This window comes from Vicugna pacos, chromosome 12, assembly GCF_048564905.1.
Source record: "Vicugna pacos chromosome 12, VicPac4, whole genome shotgun sequence".
Classification (NCBI taxonomy): Eukaryota; Metazoa; Chordata; class Mammalia; order Artiodactyla; family Camelidae; genus Vicugna; species Vicugna pacos.
In genome coordinates, this window is record NC_132998.1 from 29,555,182 (window position 1) to 29,569,231 (window position 14,050).

The 14,050-nt window shown below is 42.2% G+C and overlaps 1 protein-coding gene across 25 annotated transcripts in view; it reads left to right on the top strand.

Annotated features, from left to right (window-relative positions):
* Positions 1 to 14,050, top strand: part of PAH (phenylalanine hydroxylase) — a 361,485-nt gene that overhangs the window by 232,816 nt on the left and 114,619 nt on the right. For all 25 annotated transcript variants that reach the window (XM_072973153.1, XM_006205894.4, XM_072973150.1 and 22 more), the window contains one exon: positions 7,854 to 7,922. The gene's annotated coding sequence lies outside the window, so the exon portion shown is untranslated. The remainder of the gene's footprint in view (positions 1 to 7,853; positions 7,923 to 14,050) is intronic.

The following is a 14,050-nucleotide window of genomic DNA, read 5'->3' on the forward strand; positions in this document are numbered from 1 at the left end:
GGGGACTCTAGAATCAGACACATGAAGCCTTGTCACCAGCCACCATGAATCATTTGCTCTGTGTAGACGTTTCCCATTTTCAAAGGGATTTCACAAACTGTCTTTCATTTGATCCTTATCCCTCCCAGCTAGGTTTGGTGGATATTGTCTCTTTTTACGAATGGAGAAACTGAGTCCCAGATCCTTGCTTAGGGTGACATAGTGAATGAGAGTAGAGCTGGGATGAGGACCCAGCCTTTGACTAATAACTAACCCAGTGTAACACATGCCAGTGGATCAGTCATGAATGACTTCCACACCTTAGCGTGAGTACCACCACATGCCACTGTCTTTCAGCCCCAGAAACTGTAATAAAACATCTGTGCTGTCTGTCATCTTACATTCATTAGCTTTCACAATGAACTAGGTCTTTGTTGTTATCCCCATCTTACAGATGTGGAAACTGGGGGGCACAAAGGGTAGATGACTTTTCCAAAGTCAGACAATTAGTTAGTCTGACAAATTAGTTAGACAATTAGTGCATTGTCTATTAGTTAGTCAGACAATTAGTCAGACAAAAAGTCAGACAATTAGTGCTGGACCTAGACCCAAACCAGCATCACTGACTCCAAATGCTGTGGTTTTTCCTTTTACCACGAGAGACCTGGGTTTCTACCTCCATCGCTTCAGCTGCTGTTCACAGAATCTATTCATTCGTTCAACAAAAACTATAGCAGTGGACAAAATTGACCCAAACCCCTGTCCCTATAGAGCTTACATTCTAGAAGGAAAAATAGATAATACACAAAATAAGTAAAGAAAAATACTGTGTATTTGATGGTGGTAAGTGCTATGGAGAAAAATAAAGCTAGAAAGGATTTTCTGGAGACAGAAAAGTTGTTTTAGATCGGGTCGTCTTTGGAGGCTTCACTGAAAGGTGGCAACTCAACAAAGACCTGAGGGAGGTGAGAGAGTGAATCTGCAGTTTCAGGTAGAGGGAGGAGCAAGAATTCCCAAGCTCAGCGTTTACTTGACTTATTCAAGGAATCACGCGGAAGCGAATGTGGCAGGAGCTGAGTGGGCAGACAGCAGAAGAGTAAGGGGGAAGGGCCTGGAGTAATGGGAAGCCAAACAGAGCCAGGTTCAGGACAGCACGAGTGAAGTGGAAGTGGTTGGAGGGTTTTGATTAAAGGACATCATCATCTAACTTAATGTTGAAAAGATCGTTCTAGATCTGTGCTGAGAATAAACTGAACAAGGGTCTCTCATGGGCAGAAAAATCAATTAGGAGGCAAATAACAACAATTATTATTAAATTAAAATAAAATAGGCAAAACATGATTGACATGGGCTTCAACAAGGGAGGTGGGGAGAAATGGTCCAAAAGCTAAGAAATAGGGCTGGCTCTACCCCTGCTGCTTCCTGTTTGCCTTAGTTGCTAAGTGTCTGGGAAACATGGAGAGGGAAGGCGCCCTCACAGGAAAGTGCTCCCAGGGGTGGTAGGCCTGAAGAGTGGGTTGCTCAGATCTCCCTTCAGAAGAGAACTTGCTGAGGAGTGGGGCCAGCTGACGCCTGTATCTGCTGCACCCTGGGTGCCCAGCAGGGCTCTCCCCAAGGCCACACTGTCTCCAGGCTTCTCCCAGTCAGGCTCCTCCCTAATCAGGGCTCCTGTCACAGGCTGTCTTTGCTCTGAGCAGAGACTTCCCTGGGGCTGCACTGCAGTCTGAGGCTCTTTGCACCCAGTCCTCCTGCTTCCCCTCTCTCCCTTCACATACGTCACACCTACATTGTGGCCTGAGGACCTTCCCACCTACTCCCGTTCCTTCTCCCCTTTATCCTTCATAGGCATTTCCCCCCAATAAATCTCTTGCACATCAAATTCCACTTTGGCACCTGCTTCTCAGAGGACCCACACTGACACACCTGGCCTCTCTCATCTGCTTGGGGCTTCAGTAGCTCGCTCTCTGTCTGCTGAGGTTGTTAAACCCCCATTGGCATATCCAATTGTTTGCTCTAGCAGATAGCAAAAATGAGGCTACCACTAATAAAAATAAATATAAATTGGGCTCTTACTATGTGCCCAAAACTGAGCCAAGTGTTTCACATGGAGTGTATCTTTTTACTCATGACCACAACCCAAGAAGGAATGTACTGTTTTATGTATGAGGAAACCAAGTCTGAGAAAGGTTAATTTGCCCAAATTCAGGTATGGCAAATGAAGGAGTTGCCATTGAACTTGGGCAGCCTGGGTATAGAGTATAAATCTTGCTACTATATCAATCTCAGGACAGGGTCCTCCCACTGCCCTGCCCCACTGAATTCATGCTTTTTGGCTGTTTGATGCCAGTCTGCAAGCATCATCATAAGATTTTGACCGAACTTATCCGTGGGACACAGCAAGAAGCTAGTACCTTAGTACCCTGGTAACCTGGTACCCTGGTACCCTAGTATCCTAGTATCCTAGTACCATTCCTATAATTAGATTTCCCACCAACTTCCCAAGGTCATAGAGTTCCACCTTTTCAGAATAGAGCTGTTCTCATTTCTCTGCAAATGTTGGTCTGATACCTGGCTGGTGTCTTTGTGACCACATTTCATAATTTGCCTTTTACTAATTTTAAGTGACAGCTATTTCAAAAACTATCATAGGAAGAGAAAAAAGCCCTGAATTTGGATCAGAAGACCTGAATTGTAGTCCCAACTCCAACACTAAGGCCATTCAAGATGTGTTCCATTGCTAGTCACAAAATCCCATCTGAGGTAGCCAAGGCAAAGAGAGTATTTATTTGCTGTCCAAACTGGGAAGTCCAAAGGGTAGCTCTACTTTCAGACATGACTGTGTTTAAGGATTCAAACAATAACATTAGGACTGTCTCTCTCACTGCATCTATTATCTCTGTCTGCCACTGTTGGAGCTTTGTTCTTGCAGGCCTGTTTTATTTGACAGTAAAGATGGCTCTCCCTGACTTTATGCTACATTTTTCTCAACACTAGAGATCATGAAAGAAGAAAAACTCTCTCTTTATTCAAATAAATCTCTAAATAAGGACGTGATTGGCTGTGTTTAGGACAGGTGCTTGACTATGAATCAGTCATTAGGTCTAGGGTGATGACATATTCTGATGAGCCAGCCTGGGTCACGAATGCACCTCTGCAGTGGAGAATATGGAACCGAGTGATTAATCACTACATCAGCAGGAGATATTTATTCCTTCAGTGAAAACAAGAAAAGATGCTGGCAAGTAAATTTAACAGCTTTACCCAACACATTAAAATACACATTGTGCCCCTCCTCAGGGCAACAACCCAAAGGCCCATCTGTCTGCCATGTCCAGCTCAAAGTCCCAATTCCTGGGTCATACGCAGTCCTCTTCATCAGGTCCAGATGTAGCTCCTTGTGATCCAGCAAGTTAAAATAAAAACTAGTTATCCGACCCCATATATCTCCCTCCCGACCCTGGCACACAGCTACAATACACTCAGTATGTAACAGTGAAACAAGGACAGGCTACCTGCAACAAATGTCCTCCCTTCAATTCAGAGAAGAATGGTAAACTAGGAGCCTTGAGTCTTCAGCAATGACAAAACCCTTGACCTGGTAGTGGAGGAAGCTCCTTGATTTGACCCTAGATAAGTGTTTTAGAATCTATTTGCTTTTAGCCAGTTCCAAGGACCAATGACTAAATTTAAAATTCTTACCTAAACATGTTCTTACAGCCTGCTTCATTTATTCACTTTCTCACCTCCTACCTCTTTCTTCCTCTCAACTTAATGTTGCCTCACTGGAGGTTATCTCAAGCCATAGCCATGGATAGGAAAGCAACACAATCTGAATTCTGCTACAAACCCAGGTCCTTCTACTTAACTGAGAAATCTCTGGGGTCTTTTGTTACTTAACATCTTTCTGTTATTTCCTGCTATTTAGGGTCCAGAAGTAAATAACTCTTTTCTATGAGGTTCCCTGTTTTTGGACCCTTTCTCTTTTCTCTGTTCCCTCCACACACTTTTTTTGGTAATTTTTGCCTGAGAGTACCTCTTTCCTAGAATCCTTGGACTATACCAAGAATTAATCAACACACACTAACATCTGGCTTTTCCAAATTCTTCACGTTGAAATACAAACTCCAAAGGTATTTCTTCTGCCTTCCAATTGCTGCAGCAACTGTTTTATCGAATGTTTTCTTTTGGAACCAGGGATCTCTGGTCTCTGGCAGCTCTGTTTTCTCACCATCTGACAACCAAATACTAAGCAATTGCCATATATTTTAGATTTTAATTATAACATTACATCACTAATATTATACTACTTCAATTAGTGGTAGAATAAGCTACACTTTTGTGACAAATACATCCAAAACTAAAAGATGACTCAAACACTGTAGAGGTTTCTCATTTATATACCAGTCTGGGGTCAGTATCCCTAATTCTTGGGTTACTCTCTGCCACGTGGTCATTCAGGGACCCAGGTTCTATAGATTATTTTAATCTCACAGATCCACTCTCCCTTAAAGCTTTGCCATTATCTTTATTAAGTCAACAGAATAGAAAAAAAAGAGAGCATAGAAGGACCTACCCACTTCTTAAAAGCTTTGGCTCAAAAATGGCACACACCACTTCCACTTACATTCCATTGATTAAAATTTAGTCACTAGGACTCACTTAACTGCAAGAGAGACTGGGAAATGTAGTCTCACTATATGACCAAAAGAAAAGGAAACAGATTATTGGTTGTGCTAAGTAAAGAAAAAGTGTGTCTTAAGGGAGAGAGTGTTTAATTCTGCCAGTTGAAACTTAGGTACCAAATACATTGAGAGGTGATATATTCCTAAGGGACTTGGACAGTTGATTTTAATTAGAGTTTCTGTGGAATTAACCAGATACAATCTGGATTGACAGAGATTGAGATGAGTGGGAGGTGAAGCAATTGAAGCAGCAAAGTAGTAAACCCTTTTAGGATCCTGGGATGTGAGGGAGAAAATAGAGAAAGATGGAATTGGGGGCAGACAAAGAATTTTAGTTTTTTGAACTGAAAAGACCCAAGTATGCATAAATAATGATTGTTTTCACCATACAAATGTATGTAACAATTTGTTACTGGCTCCTTCTCCTGCTAAAATGTGAAAAATCAAATTAGTATTTCTTAAAGAGATAATGTCCTATTAGGTGAATACCTTTTGTGAGCATCTACAATATGCAAGGTACAGAGCTAATCATTATTTCATGAGCTCACAAGGAGGATATTATTAACTCTAATTTTTACAGATTAGGGAATTTAGTCTCAAACAGTTAGATATAGGATCAGTCATCAATCAGTACAGAAAACAGAACCCTCTCTAGTTATTTTAAGCAGAAAGAGATCTGGTTACTTAGTAAGCTGTTGTGAGAGTTGAAGAAGAGAGTTTTAGGCTGGACTTCCAGGGCTGACTCCCAGAAAACTGGTGCCAAGAAAGTAGCACCTTTGCCACATCTTTTGGAATTGTTGATTTGAGAACATACAATGGGGTTGTGATAAAGCAAGAGGCCACCCCTGCCACCATCACTTAATATCCAGCAGTTAAACTAGATATTGGAATGTTGTTTCACGAGGGAAAAAAAAAAAGGTTTGCTTGTCAACAGCAAAGGCCAGAACAGAACAATAGTGCTGCCTCCCTTTTACATTCGAAATCTCATGGGAGTGCATCTAACGGATGAAAGTTAATTTTCATCCAAAAAAGAGCTTCAAGGGAGTCTGAGAAATGTAATGTTTAACTTTCCAACCTCTGTAGCATCAGGAGGTGTGTAGCATGGAGTTGAAATGGTTGCTAAGGACCAATTCACCACAAACACCAGAGACAGTTACCAATAATTTAGGATTAAAACAAACTATTTATACTTCTTTCATGCCGTTCCTAGGTAAGTCTGTGGAAGAATGTCCCAATCTGGAGTTGTGCAGCATTGTTTTGCAAAATGTTATTAGTTATTACCATAAAAACACACTTGGGAAACCCTAGTTTATACCAACTAGAACATGTTTCTTCATTGCAGGACTTGGATGCTTTAATACGTGTGTAGGTTATCCATTGCCTAGGTAATGCTGAGTAACTCATTTCAGAACTTGATGGATTAAAAACTACTTATTATTGCTCATAAGTCTACCAGTTGGCTGGGTGGTGCTGCAGATCTTGGTTGGATGTGCTCCCATAAATGGGAATTGGCTGGTTGTTGACTGCTTTAGCATGGCTTCTGCCATGATGACATCAACTTGGTTCTGCTCCATGTGTTGCATCTTCCAGCACACGAGCTGGAAGAGAAAGGCAAGGAGCAAGAGAGACAGTAGAAAAGTTCAAACATCAAGTCTGCTAATATCCTATTATCCAAAGTGAGTCATATAGCCAAACAAAGGATGGATGGATCAAGGGACAAGGGAATATACTTCACCTTTTGATGGAAGGTCCTGAAATGTTCCATTGTAAAGGACATGTAGGGAGAGCTGAATAATTGGGAACATTAATACAATCACTGTACCACAATATGCTGCTATGCATGATAATTATCCAAGAGAGGGATAATAAATAAAACATTTTACAAACTTATTTGACTAGAGAATACTCTTACTGAGAATCTCCTGGGGACACCAGTCTTGGAAAAACAAAGTTACTGCACAATTACCTTGTACACATTTATTTATATATCATATCCCTTTTCCCAAACACATATCTACATTTTAAGATAAACAAGAAAAACTGTTTCCCTTAAATGATACATTCTCCTGGCTTGGAGGGTGGTACTGGGGAGCCATCCTATCTACTACCAAAAGGTAGTAGACTTTCTAGGTGAAAGGCATTCCCTGTAACAAAGGATTAAGTCAAAAGCACAGAGACTATTTAGACCAGGAAATAAAGTTTATCTAGTGTTGCTATGAATTGAATTGTGTCTCCTCAGAAAATGTATGTTGGAATCATAACTCCCAATACCTCAGCATGTGACCAAATTTGGATATAGGGTCTTTACAGTGGTAATCAAATTAAAATGAAGTCATTAGAGTGTGCCCTAAACCAACATGGTGCATTCTTATAAGAAGAGGAATTCAAGAGGCAGACAGATACATAGGGAGAACACCTTATGAACATGAAAAATCTATCTACAAGCCAAGGAAACAGGCCTGAAACAGCTTCTCCTCTTACAGCCCTCAGGAGGAACCAGCCCCACTGACACTTTGATTTTAGACTTCTAGCCTCCAGAACTGAGACTATAAATTTCCGATGTTTAAGCCACCCAGTTTATGGTGCTTTGTTATGACATCCCTAGCAAGTGAATAAGGGCCTCTGCTTTTTTTGCCTGCTTTTCATCTGTTCTTCCTGTGGTTCTTTCGGGGAACTCCCCATCCCCTCCTCTTAGTTCATGTGGTTCTTCTGGATCTGATTCAATCTGTTGCCCCAGGAATTAGCAATGACCCAGGCTTAAACAATCAGTGTGTCTCATTCCCTGACCACAGTAATTGGCCAGTGAAAATAGGCCAGGTTTTTTGCTGAAATCTTTTCAGGAGTTGCTATGCTGATGGACTAGAGGCCTGGAGCTAGTGGTGGCCACCTTGCTAGCATGAGGGAATAAGCTTCCTGGAAGTGAAGCCATTGCAGAGGGAAGCCAATCTGAGAGATGGGGAGAAAAAGAGTTCTGATAATAAACAATTTGAGCACTTGGATACAGCTGTTTCTGAAATTGCATACTGCTCTACTTTTCCATATATGTGCAACAACTTCTCTTTTATTTGGGTTTGATTTGGGTTTCTTTCATAGCAACGGAAAGAGTTGTGATTAAATGATACAGCCAGTTATTCCTACCTACTTCCAACTGCCTCTGGACTTTCTCCAGACATATTTTTCTTTGTTTCCTAGCTACATCCTGAATTCCCAGGATATTCCTCCCCTTTACGCTGTGGAGAAACTCCAGTACAGAAGTGAGGGGTAAGTAGCATTTTTACACCTTTTATCTTCTTTAGTCTGCATGAAACTTGAAAGAAAGTGTAGTCCTAAGCTGATTTTTTGCAGACTCCCTTTTAAGTACACATTCAACCTCAGAGAAAGTTTTGCTGTAAAATATCAAGGACAGTTTGAAGGAAGAATGTGAGAAAAATCTAGGTCTTGGCAAATTGTATCACTCATTGCTAAGTAACATCAAGTGAATAATTGAAATTGAGAATGAAACACCCAAAATGATTGAAAGTAGACAAAATTAACTAAATTCCTAGTATTCCCAAACAAGTCTCCTTATTTTAGAGTAAAAATATAAATTTGAAAATAAAAATTGTATAAGTAGAATGTACATGTGATTTTACTTTTGATCATGAAATGAGATATATTGGACAGGAGGTAGAGGGAAAATATGCTGAGCTGTCTGTGGTCCTGAAAATCCAACTGTTAAAAACATGGATACTTTTTATTACTTACTTTTATTATAAGAAATGATGAGACATTTTCTCATAAAGACAGTGATTCTTAAAGAAATCTAAATACAGAGAGATAATTTAACTCATCTTTTTTGACTTTAATTACTCCTAAGCAGATAAATTAATGAAGCAGATTGCTTTTCTTATTCTGATAGAGAGCTTTAAATTAGAATAATGTACAGCTACAAAGTAATCATGAATAAAAACAGGAAACTAAACAGGAACTAAAATGTCTTATCTTCTTGGTCTCAATTACAGTTTTCTTACAAGGAAAAACAACTCTCTTATCAAAGCTTAAATATTGTCGCATAATCTTCCTTGTTAGATTTTTCTTTCTTATATTTATAAACAAAAGCCTTTTTACAATTATTCATTTTATTATGATATTTAAATAAATGTAGTTCTGTATTCTTGATGCTTTTTTGATGCTTTTTCTATTTGCAGCACATTTTAGAGTTTGATTTGTTGTGTTTTATTTTGTTTCTGTCGAAGTTAGAGAGAAAAGAAACATTTCTGCAATGTGGGCGTACACCTTGGTCACTGAGCTTCCTATAATATGGCTTCGCACAGGGTGGAAGGCAGACGTGTGTCTGTGAAGGAAGTACTACGCGTTTATATTATCAATGAGGAAAACTGAGTTTCATAGCACTTAACATTGTACAATAAACAAGTTGCAGGATCCAAACTTGAGACTAACTTTATGTCTAAAATTAACCTTCCTCAAACAGTCTTCCTGGTAACTTACCAGTATAATATTACCTGGCTGGCTTTGCACTTTGTGGTTCTTCTCCATCATTGTGAGAGGATGTTTAATCCCCATAGCCAGGTAGTTAAGCCCATAAAGACTCTCAACTCATGTTGCATCTTCTTTGATAAAGATAAGCCACATGACCTATGGTCAGAGCATAAGCTTTGTAGTTGGACAGGCCTGGTTTCAAAGTTTGGACTGCTAGACAGCTCTGAGCCTCAATTTCCTCATTTGTAAAACAAAGTTAACAGCACCTGCCTTGTATTAAATGTGTGTAAAGAGATTAGCAAAGTATCAGATACATCATAATGTTCAACAAGTGTTGGCTTTTATATATGCTGTATATGTTCCAGATGTACAGATAGATGGTTGCAGTGATGGGCACCTAGCACCTAGCTGGAATTCTTAGTAAACAAAAAGAAATGATTTAGGAGCACTGTCGAAGGTGCATTTTGTGATAGCTTAAATTCTCAGATACATCAAACGCCAATAGAAGATAGTATAATAGTTCACCTAGATTTCTCAGTAAGGACTTAGTAAGTTTTTGTTGAATTTGAGTTAAATGTTGGTTTGCCTCCACACACTTTTCTTTGCCTCACTCTACATCCTTTCTCTTATTTCTGTGCTTCAGTAATTATTTCTAGATGCATTTATAAATCCAGCCAGGTTATTTTTCCTAGAGCTCTAAGCCTGTATATCTAATTGCCTAATAGACTTTTCTGTGCCCTCGAGGTCAGTATGTCACAGAATTAGCTCTTTATTATCCATCCTCATCCTCATTCCATATCCCAGCAAATGAAATTTCAGTTGACTAACCAGAAACCCAAAGTCTTCCTTACCCTCACATCCAATCAGCCCCCACCTACTATTCTGTCTTCAGAATATCTTTCCCCACACATCCCTTCTCTTTCTCCTCTCAATTTCTCTGCTGCCACTGGTTCTTCATCATCTCTTTCCCTCTAAATCCCCCTGCCCTCTCCAATCCATCCTCTTCCCAACTGTCAAAGTGACACTTTTAACCTAAAAACCTTATCATGTCATTTGTTACCCTGCTCACACTCCTCCAATGGCCCCCTTCCTAGACTTACTTTGCCTTGACATTTCTAGAGTTTAAAAAGTAGTACTCACTTGAGAGGAACCAAAGACATACAGAGATCAAAATGATGGCTCTATTAATGAAAATACAAAGAACTAGGCTTAGGTTCGGGGAAACAATAGCTCGCTAATCCTACACCCCAGAATTAGATTGCCTGACACCTGGATACCCACAGAAAGATCTCTTCCTGTAAGGACAGACTTCTTTTACAGGTGGCCAAGAATGCATCAGAAGAGATACTCTACACAGGGTAGAAGAGAAATAGAGTCAAATTCCTTGCCCCTGGACATGAGTAAGCAAGGAGATAGAAAAGCCGGGGAAGTAATGCCAGCTGGGTCCCCATGCAGGGAAACACAAAACTAGCAGAAGTAAACTTTCTACTCGTGACCCCAACCTCAAGAGTGTACCCATCAGCCAAGCCTTTTATGTTGTCACTAACTGCTTCTCAAGCACACCTCGTCCCGGCCCTCTCCACTGACTTCTCTCTCTCTGACTTCCATTCTTGCTGAAGGACTTGCAGGGTCCTGAACACACCAGGTCTTCTCTTGTTTCTGTGCCTTTGTACATCCTCTTCCCTCTGCTGGGAATGCTCCCTCCATAGGTTTCTGCCCAGTAACATTTTCTCTGTTACTCATCCTTCAGGTCACAGCTGCCTCCTCTTGAAGTCTCCTTGGCCTCACTCTGGCAGTCCTACTCTAGGGCTCTCACTGTATATTGTACACATTCATATCCATCTGCCTGGTTATCTTTCCCTTACAAAGTTGGAAGCCTTTTGAGAACAGAGACCTACACTTTGATCTTTGGATACCCAGGACCTAGAACAGTGAATACAGAATGATGAGCACACAGAATAACCTCTAATAAACATGCGATGATGAAGTGAATGTATACTGGGCCTCCATTATTTTGCCTCTTCGGCATTCCATTACCCCTTCTTATGGAACCAGCAGCTTGATTTTCCTTGGAGGGCTAACACCCTTCTCCAGTTCCTCATATAGGAGCCAACAAGATCCAATTTGAATCTTGAGCAGAGGGTCACAAAAACCAAGGGCAGTGTTTATGAATTTTGATAATGGTGCCCAAGTGCACCTAGTTGATAATGAATGATGAATGTTTGTTGAAGAAAAGAAAAGGGAGGGAAGTAGAGAGGAAGGCAGGAAGAGAGGGTGGGAGGGAGAGAGGAATGGAGGAAGAGAGAGAGAAAGGGAGAGAAGGAAAAAGCAGTTTAGAATAGCACTCTGCTGAGGACGCCAGGGACCACTGGGAAAAATCAGTCTGGCTGAGTTACAGACTGGGAGCTGTAAACCCTAGGGTCTAGACGCCTCATACCTTCTCAGCTAAACAGTTCGGTATTTAAATGGCTCCTTCCTAGCCTGGACTATTTTGGTACATCTATTATTGGCTCCCATTTAGTGTCTGTTTATTTAAATCTGCTTTCATCTGGAACATAATTCTCTTGATTATCGGTTAATGCTGTGGCCCAGTAGGAATACTGATAATTGTCACTGTGCACATTCTGCTGGAAATATAAAATTATTATCTTTAGAGCGGTTGAGTAGAGTGTTTGAGCACGGATGTTATGCAGTGTGATTTGTAGCATGCTAATTCCTTGGCTCTTTTACCTTGCTCTGCAGGCTGTCCTGCCAGCTGCCCCCAGAAACTCAGGTAGACACCCATCTCCCCAGCATTCCTGCCATTCGTTTTCAGCTGCAAGGAGAAGGCAGTCTCCCCTCACTCAGAAGCTTAGGGATTCCTTCGTGGTCATCAGTGACCAAGGGGCCAGAGGCACAGACCCTGGGTGCCAGTCACTGTCCTGGTTCTCCACTGCCTTCGAGGGGGCTGCCTGAAACAGGGGACAAAATTTGAGCTGCACAGCCCCAGTAGAGAGCAGCCTGAAGGCAGTGGTTAGAGCCGGCACCGACTGGGGCAGCGGTTCCTAGGCTTTACACCCTCCACACCTCACTGGCCTCCCCTTCCCCTCCCCGACCCCTTACCTGCTCCCATCCCTCCCACCTCTTACCCGCCTTTACCTACCTCCAGCTCTCAGCTCCCCACCCTAAGCGAACTGCCTCTTCATTTACAAGCAGCATCACTAATTGCTTTTTAGGGTCCCTTTTCTACTCTCTGTTCAAAATTCATGGGGCGTTCCCTAGCCCTTTTATGCTACTTTTCTGAACCTTTTCAGCCTCTTTTACAAACTTAGCACTTTCTGTGCCTCTTTTAGTCTTTGGGAGAAGAAAGGGACTTGAGAGGGTTTTTTTTTTTTTTTGGCAATAAAGCTCCTTCTCCTGTACGCCCTCCCCACCCCCCCGTCCCACTGCCACCCCCTCCAAAAGCACACGCATTGACCCTCCTCCCTCTGAATGGGGCTTTGTGCAGGGAATTTCCGGAACATAGCCCAGTGCCCAGGCCTCTGTGTGAGGAGAGGAGGGGCCCAGCCAGGCAAGGAGACCCTTAAGCCCACCCCATTACCACGGTCACTGTTTGCCCTGGATTCTGTAAAAGGCCTATTGTTGCTGGTTGCCAGGTATTCCATAGCAACACTTAAGCCAAGCTGCCTACCCTATTTAGGCCCAAAACTTTTCAATGGCCTCCAAAACCCGTGCTTGTCAGCGCTGCAGACTGCTCCTCAAACAGCCTCAGAGGGGAGGGAGAAGCCAAACCGTCCCCCAGCCGTCTCTGTCTTTCAAATATCCATGTTTGAGGCTGCTTGGGGGCTCCTTGTCATTTGCCGTGCATCAGCAGGCCAAACAATCACAATTAAAATTTCTCTCTCCCCAACCCTGGCATCTCCCCGGCTCTCCACCCCACAGTCCAGTTGCAGACCTCTCTCTAACTTAATATTCAGCTGGCACTGGGTTTCATCATTTTCTGCAAGGGCCTCTCGACTTTCCTTCTCAACCATTTCAAAGGAAATTGCTTTAATATTTTAGGAGAGTTTGGGTTGCTTGCATGCAGGGTTTATGCCCCTCCTGTGTATGGTGAAGAGGAAAATAATAGAATCATAGAGTCTGTGTGATAGAAGGAATCTTAATCATGGTCCCCAGATGAGGGTCTGGAGGCCCAGATCTAGGAATGGACTTGCTCATGTCGCAGAGTTATTTAGGAAAAGGTGGGGGTCCAGAGCCCAAGGCCCCAGCCCCCAATCCTGTGCTTTTCCTCACTACACCACTCTGAAGTAGCATGAGAAGCAGATTGGCAGAGAAAGAAACAGTCTGTGCACCTCAAAAATTGAGACTGATAGAAAGGCAGGTTCTGCTTTCAGAGGAATGCGGGATCCCTACCCTCCTTCCTTTCCAGGTGAAACATGAATTTCCCCCAATCCTGTGATGAGCATCCTTGGAGGCATATTAATTTTACTTGCTACCTAGACTTTCCTCATTGTAGATTTGCGGCATCTCTCCTAGGTCCTGAATTAGATGAGACTCAACTTAGCATTCTAGAACATGCTAGCCACTCATCTGCTTCAGCCCCACCACCCTACACTCCCCATTTGACAGAAATCCAGTGACTTGCCCAAAGTCACAAAGCACTTAAAATAAAATCAAGCTCCTCTCCATGACCTACACAGCCTTGCATGATCTGGCCTGGCCAATCTGCCTCATCTTCTACCTGTCTCCCTACAATTCAGTGCATTCCAGCTGTGTCTTTCTGTCCCCCGTTGTACATGACAAGCCCACTTCTGCCTCAGGACATTCATCCTTGCTCTTCTCTCTGCCTGGAAGCTCTGCCCCCAGGTCTTTGTGGGGCTGGATCCTTTCAAGACTCAGCTTATATGTCACCGCCTCAGGAAGACCATCTC